The following is a 17,882-nucleotide window of genomic DNA, read 5'->3' as shown; positions in this document are numbered from 1 at the left end:
AAAAACATACTTGAAATTGTGTTCTCTAAAAACATACTTGAAATGTGTTCTCTAAAAACATACTTGAAACGTGTTCTTTAAAAACATACTTGAAACGTGTTCTTTAAAAACATACTTGAAATGTGTTCTCTAAAAACATACTTGAATTGTGTTCTCTAAAAACATACTTGAAATGTGTTCTTTAAAAACATACTTGAAATGTGTTCTCTAAAACCATACTTGAAATGTGTTCTTTCAAGAGAAAGTACAAAGTCAACTACATGGACTTGATGTATTATGATGTAATTATTGTTTGTTGCTGTTGGATCACCAGAATAAATGTGATATTAAACACAGATTCACCAGAAGTATAAAAAAAACAGCACAACAAATGCAGATTAAAAATGATATTAAACACAGATTCACCAGAAGTAAAAAAAAACACAACAAATGCAGATTAAACGTGATATTAAACACATATTCACCAGAAGTAAAAAAAAGGCACAACAAAGCAGAATAAACATGATATTAAACACAGATTCACCAGAAGTAAAAAAAAAGGCACAACAAATGCAGATTAAATGTGATATTAAACACAGATTCACCAGAAGTATAAAAAAAAGAAGCACAATGAATACAAACATCATATTAAACATAGACAAATGCTCTATGTTATTATTCTACAGTGAATAAAACTTGTATTTCTGCAAGAATTCCCATTTAAAAAATGACAAGGTTTGTATGCTGGTATTTGCTAATAATGATCAGTCAAAATATAATCGGGCAAATCTTTTTTGATTTTTGGGTAATTTTTGCACTGGGTCATGAGATGATTTTACTATCGTATGCTACAGTACATTCAAAGTAACATTCAATGGTAATCACTCTCCTATACTTTACGTATCAAAACAACAATACATCACTAGGGCCGATCAACTGTTAGAATTGCTGTGAGCGCTATATTGATATTTCCTAGTCCGTAAGGCCAAAAAATCTACTGCATGCTATACACGGGTATTTACGGTATCTGAATGAGCAGCTACAGAGTTTGCCAACTGGCCTTTGAGGTTGACTCTTGTCAGTATATTCTTGACTAATTCATGATACATTCTAATTAATAGTAAGTAATTTCGATTATAATTAGTTATGCTACGTGAATTGTAATGTAATAGGTATACTAATTTCTATGCTTTATATTTCACTTCCAAGGTAGATAACTGGGGTGTTCCTTATGACAGTTTGTTATATTTAATAACTGAAATGTATTATTCTTTCAATGTTAAGAGTAAAAATTCTGAAAGTTAAGATATCAAACCTGTACGGTATACTGATTTATTACATTATGTAAACGGTACAATTTATCGCACGTAGTCTGCAGTAACTCAAGGTACACCACACTCAATCTCTTGTAGTTTACATATAAACAATACCATGTAACTGATAGTTTAGCAATTAAACAATAATAATGAAATATATACGTGGATTACAATTCTTTAACAACAGAAACTATTGTAAAAAATACATCTAAAGCTTGACAACATTTATAAACCCGAATTTTAAACTACATGCTACAAATGTCAACGTTTATGGGTATTTGTGTCAAAATAACATACAAATTATGAAATTATTATATAACACTAATCTGTTAGAGCACCATCTTATATTGATCTCCCACTCTTTATTAAAATAACAATCCATCAATGTTTAGCTACATCGTTACCCCTAAACAAATATATGTAAAATATTTAAAGGTGAACTTACTGCACTCTAACACTGGGTAGAGACAGATGTTGATAAAGTATTTAAAGGTGAACTTACTGCACTCTAACACTGGGTAGAGGCAGCTGTTGATAAAGTATTTAAAGGTGAACTTACTGCACTCTAACACTGGGTAGAGGCAGCTGTTGATAAAGTATTTAAAGGTGAACTTACTGCACTCTAACACTGGGTGTATGATAATTAAATTTACAATTTACAAAAGCAAACAACACATATTAATCAAATTTAAAAACTAAAAACGTGGCTTCAAAAATTCATGAATTTGTATGAAAATGTGAAAAGGAATTACTGCTAAGAAAGGCAGAAGCAAAAGTCCATCTGGTTGGTAAGTGTCAACAAAGACAATGTTCAAACGTTTTTTGTCAATTCTAAATAAGGTACTTCAAAATGGATCCTTTCCAAATAAGATAATGTGAAAGTCTAGTGAGACAGGTGTTAATTGTTCACATAATACCAGAAATCATGACTCCCATAGAAGTAAAACAACTTGATAGTATGAGGTTAGGGTTAGGAAACTGTACACAATATGTAATATTTGTGTAATACATGTGGTTGGTATTTATGTCACACCTCTAATGATAATCTTCCCAGAGTTACAATTTGAAGACTTGATAAGTTTTGGTGACATTTTATCATTCCAAAAAACAATAAGCCAATTCAACAAGTATTCCTTGACAATCATGCTCCTACAGAATCAATCACACTTGCTAAAGAAAATGAGATCATATTAATAACATTTCCCTCATACATAAGCTCTGACCATTTGATGCAACAGTTTGGTTTGTTTAAAACATTTTAGAACAAGGCCTGCAAGGAAATGATGCTGGCATATTCAGAAAAGTCACTTTCAATTTCCAAAACAGCTGCAATAGTTGGGAGGGCATTTCCTGAACATTATGAAAGGATTTGAATAATATCAGTGAACACATTACAAAAGGAGGGTTACCATGCCCATACTGATGCACCACATTTTGGTCCAAATGACTGAAGGAATAGAATGTTGTCAAACAAATAGGCTTAACTGTCATAAAATAACTGTACACTATCACTCTAGGTGACTCTAGGTCACATAAGAACTTTTCCCAAAGTTTCATCTCAAAAATAAAAATTCAGCACAGAAAGACAAAAGAAGAACATTCCAATACTGCCTGACATAAAGGACAATCAAAAAATGACAATACAGCTACGCATGAAACAAACAACAAAAGGATAATTGATGCATCAAGGTTAGAAGTTCAGTTAATTTTGTAGTATAAATTCAAATACTCAGGACAGTGGTTTTCAATCTTTGTTTTACTGGGCCCCCCTTTAAAAATATTTCAGGATGTGACAACATACACCTACAAAAGAGATAGCAAATTACTGGACCAACTCTAAGACATCCACTATCACAATATTTTTCATGATCTTGAAACCCACCTTTTGGGTCAGAACCCCCTGTTTGAAAAATACTGGTTTAAGATATGAATATAATGTTAGAGAAACAAGTGGAAAAATATGCAAATAACACAGTAGATTTTATACTTGTCCAGAAGAAGTTTGTGAAGTATGTAATTAATGTAAACCCCAACATAGATTTAATAGTGTAATTTATGGCCTGCTGAAAGTGAACAGTACAACAAAACTGTTGATACTCCCACAAACGATGTTATGAAACTAGTACCCTTAGTTATACTGTAAGTACCCACATATTATGCACAATTTTTTTCCAAAAATTTTGGGTTGAAATATGATGTACACACTATATGAGGGAACAGTATTTTTAAGGTAAAATTTTCAATCCAAATGTTGCTTCAACACATCTTTAGAGGCAGCTGTTGATAAAGAAATAAGTTTGTCGTTCTTCCGTAACAGTGAATCAAAACATTCTTTTAGCTTACTTTATATGGTATTGTGTATTAACCTACTATTAAAATAAGCATACGGTTTTATGTTTGATAAAGTATGTAGACATTACGTTACACTTTTTGACAACTGCCTGATATTACATACTCAATTCTAGCTACAGCAGCCTTGCTTGTTCAAGCGTGTTTTAAATTGTACCTTCGAGTTCTTGAATATTAAATACAGTCATCATTTGTGAATTAGTTTCCTAGTGCCATTTATGATTTTGAAAGTAAAGAAATCCCTTAATCATTTGCAAAAACATTTAAAATAACAATAAAAAGTGGTTTTCTAATTTGCATTCTGTGACCTTATTTCTCATACAGTTTGTCTTGATTTCATGTTCAAGTCCCTTCTTCAATGCCTCGTGCTTCCTTTAGTGCGTGTATAGGAAGCATGAGGCATTGAAGAAGGGACTTGAACATGTCCTAGTGTATAGGTCTAGGAACCTATTATCTTCAAATGTCCGTCTTATACGAGTTACATCATCACTTCAGGAACTACCAGTTTTTATGGCAGCATTTCTGGATTACAGTCACCCTAATTTTATGCGACCTAAGAAGTTAATTGCCCTATTTGATTTCTGCATACCTCCAATGTGCCAAATTTTATAGCTTCATTAACTTCTATTTCTAAATAGCTTTAAATAACAATATTCTATTTTTATATAAAATCTTGTTTAGTGCTTCTAAGATAATATTACATTAAGTATGATAAAGAGAGAGATTCTATAATGAAGGAATAAATAAGTTTGTCGTTCTTCCGTAACAGTGAATCAAAACATTCTTTTAGCTTACTTTATATGGTATTGTGTATTAACCTACTATTAAAATAAGTATACGGTTCTATGTTTGATAAAGTATCCACAATGTTTGGGTTAAAAGTTTGATATATTAACTGTTTGAATCCTCTAACCATTCTTATATACCATATTGACCCACTTATAAAGCAATGTTTTTTTATTAATAATTGGGCTGTAAAATTCATAGTTGCAGCCTACCACATGTCCCTTCTCCCTACACTAGCCTGAGGCATTCCTGAAGGCCCAGATAGCACCTGTCTATGCATGTGCACCAGATGTTCACTCAAGGTCATCAATACTTCTTGCAACCAATCCATCTGCAGACTGTCCAGTTATAGTATTGATTTTGTGGACCTAAAAAAAAGGACGTTATGACACTCAATTTTTTTCTTTCCCATAGTTTCTGAAAATGTGTGTGTGGGGGGTCATATATTCAAGATCACCCTATAATTGGGCCAGTATGGTAATCCTTTGGTATAAAAATTATGATATCGTCATTCTCAAGACACCTAAAATCTTTACATACCTCACTACAAACTTTTCTTAGTTAAATGTTTCTATTCAATCTAGCTTCCTTAACCTGAAACATACACATGAAAATGTTATAAATGATGGAAAATTAATTATTTCCAATAAACTTAAACTACTTTTCCAAATATTTTGTTTCAGCTGCGAGTTCAGTTAATAGTGATTTCATTCAGTTAAGTGCAGTCGAATTTGTTCGGCAGCAGTTCATATGCCACTGCCAACAATATATTATAAGAAAGGAAATCTTATAAAAATAAAAAAGCTACTAAACTCAAGATATACATAATTAATAATCAAGAGATCACCTGCTTTTGTTTTTACCTCTACAAAAAAAAAAAATGACAGGTAGTTTTGTATGAACTCTCTATGAGACATGAATAAAAAAATTTGAAATAAGAAACAAAACGTTTTTGTAATTTTTGTTTTTGTTTTGGATGCATAAAATTTGTATTATGAGTAATGAAGACAGAAATCCAACATTCACATTATACTTTTAATACCATAAAAAGAATATCAAGTTTCCAAAAATAGAAAACAACACATGTTCAGTCAAACTATTAAGATATATAATATTTCCCAGCTACCATCACAACTATTTACCAAGGTATCTATCTTTAGTTACAACAAATATTACATGGAATTAAAACCAAGCAATCTTTTTTTCTTTATACAGGAAACAATGTTAACTCACCGGATAAAATGAATAGTGGATAAAAAAATCTATTTAAAAAACACAAAATACAACACTAATAAACTTAGATCATGTAACAAACTTGTATTATCTTAGTCCCGACAAGTATTACAATACAAGGTACTTCATATTTCTGTTCATATTACTAGTCTTCTGAAATTAACAAAGGTTTATCTACAACTCAAACAGTATCTAGTACTTTCCAACATTTTATTATCTTTATATATATATTCTTATATTTTTAGCAGAAAAGTGTTATGTTTCTATAAAATTAACTGTGACACTACAACAAAAAATAGAACTAGAAATTTATTTTCTCACAACAGCTCGAGTTTTCGATAAAAAGAAATATGCAGACTTCCAACATCTACTCATAACTATCATATCAATACACCTAATTTTTCATTAAAGGCCAGGATAAATAACCATGTAATAGTAAGAATGAAAATTTGCCCATTATAAACCTTTATTTCAACACTTTCAATTACTTGTAGTTTGTACAACATACATTTTACTTAAATTATATTTATATACCAAAATACATACTGAACTGCCAAGAAGTAGAAGAAATTTTAGAGGCTTGAAATGTACGTGTTCCACTTTAATTGTATACAATGTTATTGTTTGTTAAGTGTAAACACAGAACTGATACAATATACACATTTGTTTACACCACTTTTATATCCAGTTCTTCAAAGGTGAATACATAATAAACCTTATCCTTCCCTACCCACATACTGACTCTTCTTGGCTAACTTAGAGAATCATACAGACTGGACTACAGTAAGTTTCACAGAAGTAATATATGTTTCACACAAGATCCACTCTTCTTCAATAATCATGTAATCATACAAGCTTTTCTCACTTCAAATATAATTGATTTAATATAGGTTTTCTGATATGTGTACAGTACTAAATCAATCAAATAAACACTGACTAGAGATACCAAAACAGAAACATGTAACTAATAATATTTCAAAGCAGAGGAAATAATTTTTTTTTTTTTGCACAGTAATGAGATCAATGTTTTGACAAGTGCAACAGAATGTATAAAGCACCTTGTAATGCACATACTTTCCATCTTAACAAAAATACCAATCAGTCTCCGTAAATTGAAGATTACACGAACAAGTCATTTTTTTTAAGTGTGTACATTATTCTCAATTTATAAAGTATCAAAGTACAATTTTTTATATGAAAACATTACCTCACTAGTGTGGCAGTGTGGACTAAAGTTGTAAAAATGACACAAAAATACCAATTAGAGGAGTGTGGCATGTAGTTTTAGGCTCTATGCCATCTACCACTCAGAAAAGGTATGTAGTTTTAGGCTCTATGCCATCTACCCCTCAGAAAAGGTATGTAGTTTTAGGCTCTATGCCATCTACCACTCAGTGTGTTACTTTTCACACCAAATGTCATTGTAGTCAAATACTGATATTCCAAACATATTATTTCTTTTCTGTTGTTCAACTCCACTTTATGTCTTTACATTTTCCAAAATTGGACTACAGAGAACACGTCAAAATGTGCGAAACTAGTATCCAAATAAGTTTGTCGTTCTTCCGTAACCTACTATTAAAATATTAACCTACTATTAAACCTACTATATTATATTATACTGTATTAACCTACTATTAAAATAAGTATACGGTTCTATGTTTGATAAAGTATCCAACTAGTATCCGAAATGTATCTGAAATATTTGTTCATTTGTATCTCCTCATTTTCTATAAAAAGAAAAAGATTTTACAGGAAAAAAAAATTATCTTCAACATTGACATGAATGTTTACTGCTATAGTATTCAGGTGCAATGATGACTGACGGGTAAGTTCAAGTATCCACAAAATGCATATTCTGGAGATGTTATGCACAGTTTTTGACATGGACAGCAAAGGAATTCAAATACTAGATTGCACAAATGCTCAAAATCTTTATTTATACAAACCTTTCGTACAAGCTTCCACTGAATAGCCACTGTAATATGTAACTTTTACTTAAGAAAGAGCATTAATGTACAGACGTGTTTACAGCCCTTGGACATCTGGTTTACTGGAATAAACATCATGGGAAGGCTAAGTAAGCCCTGCCCACTAACTGGGGATCATATTGCAGTGATGGGATGTGTTTGCTGCTGGTTTGCTCTCAGCAAAGTACCAGTATGGCATGATTCAGTCACTTCAGGAGTGAAATCTGTCTCAGGTACATCCACAGTTGCTTCTGCTACAGGCGTCTTCCTCTTTGTAACATATTCTAAGTTTTATTACTTTGAACCTCATAAAGTAAGGACTGAAAAGCCATTATGGACCAGCTTTTGTGAACAATTTCAGTGAATTCAATCATCTCATTTCAAAGCTTGCCAAATTCAATAATCGCCTCACCTTCCTTTTGAGATTTATAGACCTTCAGATTAGTCCACAGTCTTCTCAATCACAATTTAAAACGTCTTATCACGTCTTCTTAGTTTAACAAAGTTCTTGAAAATGCTTTCAAAAACTTCTAAAAATCCTCATTCAACTAGTAAGACAAAAGGATACCACTTAACACCAAACAAATTATCATTTCATAACATGTTTCTGACTAGTGATGACCAAACTAAAGTTTTAAATGTTGTGGAGAAATCTTTTCTCTCAGTCTCAGAAAATCAAAAGCAAAGACATTCAGAGACTTGACATTCTCATCTCAAACGATGTTGTAAATTTAAGTTCTAGAGCTGTAACCACAAATGAAGTGAAAGCCCTTTCACTTGGCCTCAACTCCAAAAGAAATTCTGATCACGGACGTAATTGTAACCATTAAAAATGTGGGTGGCACTAAGAACTTTGTCATGGTAACTATGGTTATATATAAAATATTCCATCATTCCATGTAAGTAAACTTACAAGATAATCAATAAGTGATTATCCCACAGTGAATTACAATATTTTATGGATGTGGAGTTTTAGACTGGATATTGCATGAAACTCAACACTTCATCACAATTATTTTTTACAATTTTAAACAGCTTGTCGGCTGAATAATTCACAAGAATAAATTGGTAGCTTTAATGTTGCATATCTTTGAAATTCCAATATAAATAAAGATCATTGTTTTCGTGAAAAACTTATCAAAATACCATATGTGTACACTGCACCACAATGTTAAGCCTTTGATATGCCCTTGTCCAGGGTTATTAATGAGGGGTGGAACTCTCTAAAACCACAATAGCTCAGTGGCAAATGGGAGATTGGGCTTCACATTTATATTTTATCAGTTTATTTGCTGAATGCTTCCCATAAATAAATTAGTAGAGTCAATGCTGCATATTCTTCATTAAGATGTTTCAAAGCATCAAACTTATAGCTACATTTTGGGTGTTATAATTAGTTTTTATTGTGTTTTATTACTACGTGAATTTAGCAATAATTTATGAAGTTAGGTTTTTTTTTCCAATCTTCTTTTGTCAAGACTCAAGGTTATATTGTGGAGTTAGAAGTTTGAAGTTGTGTTATTACCATCTTATTTCTTAAGAATACTGGTCTTAACATTTCAGTTCTTCTCAATGTAGAATAAATGATTCGCAGTAACCAGATACCTAGCAGCCAGAAACAATATTTCAAATACTAAATACCTGGCAGTCCATAAATGTTAATAATGATAAGCTACGATCAACTCTCACGACTTATAAAATTGGCAATAGTAAATTATGGGACTGATTTGTCTTCAAGCTCAATGAAGCTATCTGAAAAAGCTTTTGCACTGGAAAAAAATATATTGATCGTCATTCTTGTTTTGTGTCAATCGACATGTGTTACCTGGTAGTCCATAAGTTATAATTTTCTGACATTGAAAATGCATTTCCGATAGGCACTTACCTCTTCTCCCATAAATGGTTATTCTCGTTCTGTGCTGCCCTCTATATGCAATTTTTTTTTTTACATAAGACACAAGCCATCTATCTCCCCTCTATTGGAATTAACTGATTCCAATGTGTCTCTCATGCATCAACCCTCCACCAATAAGAGTGTGACATACTTTCATGACACATGTGACTATCTCTATTCAATTCTACTGAACTATAACTTTGAGTTTTGGCAGAAGATGGAAGCACCAGTTTTCAGTGGAAAGGAAGGGTGGGAAGTGTAAGTACCTATTGAAAATACATTTTACAGTGGATAAAAATTATATCTTCCAATACAGTATGTTACCACCTCTCATATAATTAACTAGAATCCCACATTGAATAGGTGGAGGGACTAGTGTGAGGGAAAGAAACATCCAAAGGACACTCCTTAAGATGGGAGAGATCTGATGTGGGGAACCACACAACCTCTGAACCGGGTATACTCTTCACCCTCATAGAAAGATGTTGTATACATGGGCGGAAAACAGAGAAAAACATACAACTGGGAGAGAACTATGGCCGAAAAGTGATCCGAACCATGCAATGTTTATGAAACTCAATCCCAAAAATTTATAAAAAGTGGGTAAAATGAAAAGGATGTGCCACTAGGTATAGATTGGCTGGGCATGATTGACTCTACACGGCAAGTCGACTACAATCCAAAATCCAGCCATCTGGCAGGGGTAGGAAAGTGAAACATACCATCTTCACCTCAAGTTCATGAGATCATAGGGAATCTAACACCCCCTGTCTCACAAACGGGGCACATGCGAATATGATAAATTGATCTGGGAATCTGACATTCAGTATCGAAAAGATGTCTACATAATGTAAACCATCTCCCTCAAAAGTGAAATTGACCAGAACCACCCCATGTGCCTTTACATTCTTGGAATAAGAAACATCGAGGGATAGCTGAAGGGAAAGGACTGTAATAATCAGCAATTACCTCCACTGTGAACAAAATCACCCAGAAAAGAAGGAGAATGAGAGGACAGACAAATATTTTGGTCCAATCCTGGCTGAAAACATCGATAGCCAAAGCAAGAAGATGAGGAACCAGAAACCAAAACCAAGGCAATATGTAGTTAAGGGACGTAGCAAAAGCCTAAATGTGAGGAGTATCCCACTGAAGTCAAAGCACCTGGAAAACAAAAGGATAAAGAGGAAGGGTAAAAAGATCTGAAAAAGGATCCCTGCAAAATTCCACTGGTTGTGAAAGCCCATTTATACAACACTGAGTACAAATCAAGGAGGAATATAGACATCTGAAATACATGTGTGAGGAGTTGTGTTGGTTAGTTCTGCTCTAAATCCAAAATCCGGGCACTGGGAACAGACATCCACATGGGGTAGGATGAGGGATGCCAATCAAAAGGGTAAACTGCAATTTTGACATCTCACTCCCATTTGTTTTTATGTTTCATATTGGAGAATATCACATCATCAACACCTCCCTATTCTTTTTATAATCATTTATATATTTTGTTTGTATTTTATTAACCCATTCAAGAGAATGCCTCCATGATACACCACCCTAGCAGCTTGGAAATGGAAAGTGGTAAGAACTCCACTATAAAAAAAGGGAGTAAAACACAGTGGAGAGTACAGAGAAATGTGTACCCATGAAACCCTATTTTTAAAAGCAGACCATACCAATTTATTCAATACAAGGCATGGATGGACAGCTATCCCCTTATGCTTTACCCATATAATCCAAGGGTGGGTACAGTTTGAGACAGGCAAGCTTGTAAAGGAATTCTATCACAAAGATAAGCCTACAAGCAATCTTGTGGAACACCCCATCTCTGCAGTGTGCATTGTGTGGCCATAGAATGATAACATGCAAGTTGACATGGTTTGACTGTGCAGATGTGAACAGTTAAAGAATACATGATTAGGCACCATATGCCACAGAGTGGGATCCAAACAATGAACATGAATAAAAGAGAAAAGGGCCCCTGAAAAGGAAAAATAAGTAAAAAAAATAACTTAGTCAAAGTCTCACTGAATTCTAATATTTTAGAATGGCTACAGGCGGAAAATGATAACACAAGGAGGAAGAAAACAGCAATCCAATGCAAATAGTGAGAGATGAACGTATATACAGGTAGTCCACATGCATGATTGAAGAAGTACCTCCAAACGACGACAAAGATGAAATGGATAAGAAAAGGTAAGATGTCGAATTGAGTGAGAAAACATTCAGAACAAAGTACAGCAGGAAGACGATAAAGAGGGAGAAGTCAATCAAATGAAGAGCCAAACCATACTGGTGAAGGAAAAAGAACATGAACAGAGGACAGTTGAAAAGGGAGAAATAGGCAGGAACATACACGACAGAAGAAAGCCACGCAGGCATGATAATAGAGAAGAGCACATACAGGACATAGAATAAAGGTGTGAAACGGAATGAAGGGAATATGGGTAAATGGAGGAGTTATTCTCACGAGCCACTGAAGTGTTAGGGAGGAAAAATAATCCAGAGAAAGGAGAAGACAGAAGAATAAAGAGTACATGAAACATCGATGGCAAATAAACAAACCAACTACAACCACAGGCAAAAAGGAGAAGGAAGGAAGACATAAGGGAAGGTGAAACAAGGACCACTGGGAGAGGTAAATACCTGCAGGATCAGGAAAAACAAAAGGTGTGGGAGAGGACTGCCCAAAAATCCGAGATTGAGGAGAAAGAAGACCCCCAATCCAAAAGTCAAGAGAGGAAATCTGCATGATGAAGAACAGCGGGTTGATCAATGGAAAACCCTGGACTCAGAAACCAATGATGGAAAAATTTAAGTTGTGTTGAAAAACTTCCATGTAGGAAGTGTGAATAAAACAAGCCAGAAAAGAGACTAACTGTCAGGAGAAGCTCAATCACCTCACCAATGACCAGAGGAAAACCATGCATAGAGATGGAAGGTCTGAATGAAACACTGGTGACTGAGGGTGGCAAAGAAGATATGAAGACAGAGGAAAAGGTAATGGAGAATGGAGCTGGAAAAGTCACAGAAACCACAGTTGAAATGGCCAGGAAAGAGCTATCAGATGGACTGAACACGGAGTAAGGATGAACAAAATCACCCAGAAAAGAAGGAGAATGAGAGGATAGACGAATATTTTGGTCCAATCCTGGCTGAAAACATCGAAAGCCAAAGCAAGAAGATGAGGAACCAGAAACCAAAACCAAGGCAATATGTAGTTAAGGGACATAGCAAAAGCCTAAATGTGAGAAGTACCCCACTGAAGTCAAAGCACCTGGAAAACAAATGGATAAAGAGGAAGGGTAAAAAGATCTGACAAAGGATCCCAGCAAAATTTTACTGGTTGTGAAAGCCCATGAAAGAGTCTGCATACAAGTCTGACCTAAGGGGATAAAGACTATCACGGAAAGATCACATCCACAAAAGTGATAGAACTTCATAAGCTGTAACTGAACTGAAAATCCAGATGTGTGTAGGAAAAAAAAACACCAAGTGGACAAGATATTGGATAGGTCGGAGTAAGGACTTTTCCAACATGATTAACAGACCATTATACCTGCCTCCAGGAGCAGCTGATAAGGGTAACAGGTGGACTCCTGTTTGGAATGAGCAAACAGTAACCAATCAACCAAAGAAAGAGGAAAGTGCAACATGAGAGCAAATAAGTGACAAACGAATGCTTTGAACACCTGACAAAACATACAGAGCTAAAGCAAGTCTGAAGGGCAGTGCACAAAACAGAGAAACCACCCCAGGGAGAATAAACTCAAGAGAAGGTCAGGAGTGATGAAATATAAGCAATCACAACATTCCTCTGTCATTGATAAACCTGGAGAAAAAGCCCACCTAAGGGCGAGAAACAACTCCAAGGTAAAACGGGGCAGATTGAAAATTATAATGAGGCAGGACAAACAAGAGGTGGGAGGACAACAAACAGCCTGGATAAAGGTGATGAGCAGGTGCAACGGCCTGTAGAGAAAGAAAATCTAGTACCACCTCAGACAGACACAGGATCTCAAGTCATGGGGAAGGAAAAGGGTACCAAGGAAAATGGAGATTGAGAAAGAAACAGTAGGACAAGTTTCTCTGATAAAACCAGAGGTACCCATGGTACCGTAGTGAAAGATTAGCAAAGAGTAACAATATAAAGATCAGAACCCTTTTGTTAGTCTCCGGTACTGTTGGCGACATGCCCATCAATGTTGAATAAAAGGACAAGACGAGAAACACCCGGAAGGTGACAGGTAGATAAGGACCAGGATGGGAAAGAAATAGGGGTGTGTCATAGCTCCAACTAGGAGAAACGTGCAATCAAAGAGGAAAGGGTCAAGTGTTGATGCACAGATTTCACACGAGATTCCAAAGTCTCAGATACATGATCGAAAACATATCACCAAAGAAAATATACAGAAATCCTGAAACGAAAGAGAGGCCAAATGTACCCACAACCCAGAAAATCCCAACTACAGTGAAACCATGTGTGTAAATTGGGAGCCAAAGACAACAAATGAGCCAACATGGAAGTAACAAGGAATCATAAAAAATAGGAAATGGAATTAAACATAATATATCCAAGAATTTATGTCAAAAATGACATATTAGGTTTGGTTGATTCTGCAGGAGAGAGTAGGAGAAAACATGGCAAAATCTGGTAGTGTAAAAAAGGCTGTCAAATCATAATTGGCCCGAACGGGTTCAGTATTTTCAGGAGAAGGTTTACCCATATAAAGATCAATCTCATGATGGATAACAGCAGAGAAATCCAACTATGAGTCTCCCCCACCTGCAGCCTGTGAAAATAGTGCTTGAGATATAACACCCTAAGTGGGAACATGAACCTCAGAATTCATAGAGGAAATACGTAAATCAAACAAAAGTGTTTGATGTAAAATATGAGAGTGTGAGAAAAAAATAATGACTGGGAAATTAAGTTAAATTAAAAGATTTCTTCAATGTAGAGAATAAAATAACAATGAAAAAATCCCACTTTGGAAATTAAACTATGAAATCACGATTCACCCGAAGAGCACCAAAAAAAAAAACATCTGAACACGAGTACTGCCAAACGAGAAGTGATAGTTTGGTAGAACTGAATAGGGGGAGTCCATTTGTCATGAGAGTATGTTGCACTCTTATTAGTGGATGGTTGACACAAGATTTACATGCGAGATGCACTGGAATCAGTCAATTCCAATGGAGGGGAGATAGAAGGCTTGTGGCATGCATACATTTTTTTTTTACATATAGAGTGCAGCATCAAATGAGAATAGTTATCTATGTGAGAGGAGGTAATGTATTGTATCAGAATTTCTTGATCATGATAACTGATAAGCTTCCAATATGACAATTTATATTATTTTTATATAATTTTTGAATTATTAGTACTATTATCATCATCATAATTAATATTTGTTGTTATAGCTCATCAATATTTAAATTTTTTGGACAGCCAGGTATCTAGGCACTGTGTAAAATATTCATTACAAAGTTGTTAGATTCATTACATAACATTAAATTCACTACATATATTACATATCACTCTCAAATGCTACATATTCTACCTTAGTTTCATTCATGTCTTCATCATTCAAAAAGCAAAAAATAGTTACCAATAATGTATTTTTTGTTTGCCCCACCCCCCTCTAAAGTGTTTTCTTGCAAATGCAGTGTCCAAAGCCCACACATTGGCCTTGATATCTACATATATCTTACTCCAAAACATTTTCTAGTTGTAGTAAATTCACCTACTAAAAAAAAACTGTTGACTTTGAACATTAAATTATGATCTTTTGAATCTAAAAGAAAAATGAAATAGTGGTAAAACTTCCTAAAACAAATGGGCCTACAGGCAATTTTTTCAATACTGACAGCTATCAGCAATAAAAAACACTTTCCATTATGATTCATGTCTAGGTTGATTGGCAACACATTAAATTGGCTAGAATTTAAAAGTTAAATTCTAAGTTAAGGTGATAAATTGTGTTTTATATTTAAAGGGCACCTTACAGTGTATCTGGAATGTATTCAAAACTCTGATATACTACATAAGTTTAGAATATAGCATTAGGAACTATAATCTTTATATTACATCAGCAAAGACAATTATTACTTTACTAAAACAAGTTATGAAGTTTTTATTTAAGTTTAAGAATAACTAATTGACTTTTATTTATAAAAATAATTGTTAATTAGGCTTTATCACTATTATTTGATTATTTACAAGTAATAATTGTATAATCCAAACCATTCACACTATTTTATTATGTTAAGGGTAGTAATACTATCCGGACTATTTCATGTTATAATAAAAAATTATCATCATATTTACTAATATAATTTCTTTTCCTCGGGAAATTTCATATAATATTAAATCTAATTTTAACCTAAAATTTCTTTTATGTCGTGTATAATTAAGCTACATATAATTTGATGCTCAAGACAAAGCCAACTTCATTAAACATTGAAATGACAGAGCAATTAATCTAAAATGTCCCTTTTTCTATTTTAAATTTAAAATTAAAGATAACCTAATACTAGTAAAGATTCCAAATGCCCAAGTTCAATTGTCCCAGTGTAACACTAATAGCTGTCCTATGTTGTAGCACTAGTAATGTTGTTAGTGTTACTATGTTCCTATACTGTAAATGCCTATTTCAGAATTTCTGCTAATAATGCAATATTCACACAGATTCGTGCGTTCGACAGGTACTTGCTGTCACTGTCAGTGTCAAATACACAAAATAGTAACAGAATTTGAGAATTCAGCAACTTTAGCTAATATTAGCGAATTTCGATTCCATCGGCTGAATCTGTCATTAAACTTCATAATATTAATACTTAAAATTAATAGTAATAATAAAAATTTTACTTTTCGGAGCTTTCCGAAAATTTTTCGTGCAAACATGATAACATTAACATAACATTGGCAGTAGAAGGAAATTCCACTGTTATATTCCAATTACTAACTTAATATCTGTAATGTTAATTAGTATTACTTTTTAACAATAACAGTGACAAATTGTGGTTGTGCAGGTAGTTAATCTTGCCTCAGCCTCGTATAAACTTTCAACAACGAAGCTTACCTGGAATTTACTTAGGCCTAAGTCAAGACTAAGTTTTAAACACATTTAGTAAAATAGATAAAATAAACTTAAAGGTATACAACAAACCTAAACTTACCTTGGAATAATCGCTTCCTCCTTCCCAAACCTTTTTGATTTTTCTAGAAATCAAAGCCCGCTTCAAGCATGGTTAACCCACCATAACATTTACTGGTTATTATCTTTCTATTCAACTCAGAGCCATCTATAGCAGATAGGCGGCTCTGACTCGACTTTCTGTCGCCATCTAGCGATTTCAGTTGAATAACAATTGTACTTTAGTACTATTTATATTATCTGAAGAATATCGAATTGGTTCTAAAAATGTTTTACTTTTCTGATAAGTAAAAATTACGTAAAATGAACAATCAATTTGATTCTAAATATCTTTAATTATAACTTATTTCGCTTTTCTCCAAATGTTTTCAAAAACAGGATTACGTAATTATCAGTGAATTGTAATTAAATAAACACAGAAAATAACATTTGTCATGTTGACGATATAATTGTTGCAATTGTCTCCAACACATTAATGAGAGAAGTGGGTGGTATGCAAGGATCCAGCAAAAGACATCCAACCAGGTAAAGCCTTCTGAACGTTAGCTAAAAGATTTCACACTGCAGTCACAAGAGTTCCACATAAAGAGATCTGTTACTTTTATAGGTATTGTGAAGGACCGCAGAATGACAATTACTGCATATAATAATGGTTGGAGACGGCTTGGATGGGTAATGAAGAAAAACTTTAATATAAGTTTAATATAACAGCAAATGTACAACGTTTCGACAAGGTTTCGTCATCATCAGGTATATTTTGCTAAATGTGTTTAAAACTTAGTCTTGGCTTAGACCTAAGTAAATTCCAGGTATGCTTCGTTGTTGAAAGTTATGTTAAACTTATATTAAAGTTTTTCTTCATTACCCATTCAAGCCGTCTCCAGCCATTATTAGTCTCAAAATGGGTTCCTCTTCATCGAATTTCTGCATATATTTATTATCTTTGAGAAAATTCAATAAATAGTCTCAGCTTCTTTAAATATATGCTGAAACCCAAGAAGTGCTAAAAAAAAAACTCATCAACCTGACGAGAACAGCAGCTATAACAAGAATTGGAGTATGGAATCAACTTGTGTGCATCAAATTCAACAAAGACCAAATTACAGAGATTAAAGAATGCAGCCATGAGAATAGCAACAAAAGCAGCCAAACCAACACCTTGCAATTTTGGTTTGGTTTGAAATCAGGAAAAGGT

General features: G+C 33.8%; 1 long non-coding RNA gene across 1 annotated transcript in view; it reads right to left on the bottom strand.

The window, feature by feature from the left end:
- Window positions 1–16,847, bottom strand: part of LOC111088500 — an 18,049-nt gene extending 1,202 nt beyond the window's left edge. The window contains exon 1 of the long non-coding RNA XR_002613005.1: window positions 16,710–16,847. This is a non-coding gene — a long non-coding RNA (uncharacterized LOC111088500). The remainder of the gene's footprint in view (window positions 1–16,709) is intronic.
- Between the last annotated feature and the right edge of the window lie 1,035 nt (window positions 16,848–17,882).

The sequence above is a fragment of the Limulus polyphemus genome, unplaced genomic scaffold (assembly GCF_000517525.1).
Source record: "Limulus polyphemus unplaced genomic scaffold, Limulus_polyphemus-2.1.2 Scaffold3883, whole genome shotgun sequence".
NCBI lineage: Eukaryota > Metazoa > Arthropoda > Merostomata > Xiphosura > Limulidae > Limulus > Limulus polyphemus.
The sequence above is the reverse complement of the archived record's forward strand: the minus strand, read 5'-3'. Positions and strand labels throughout refer to the sequence as shown.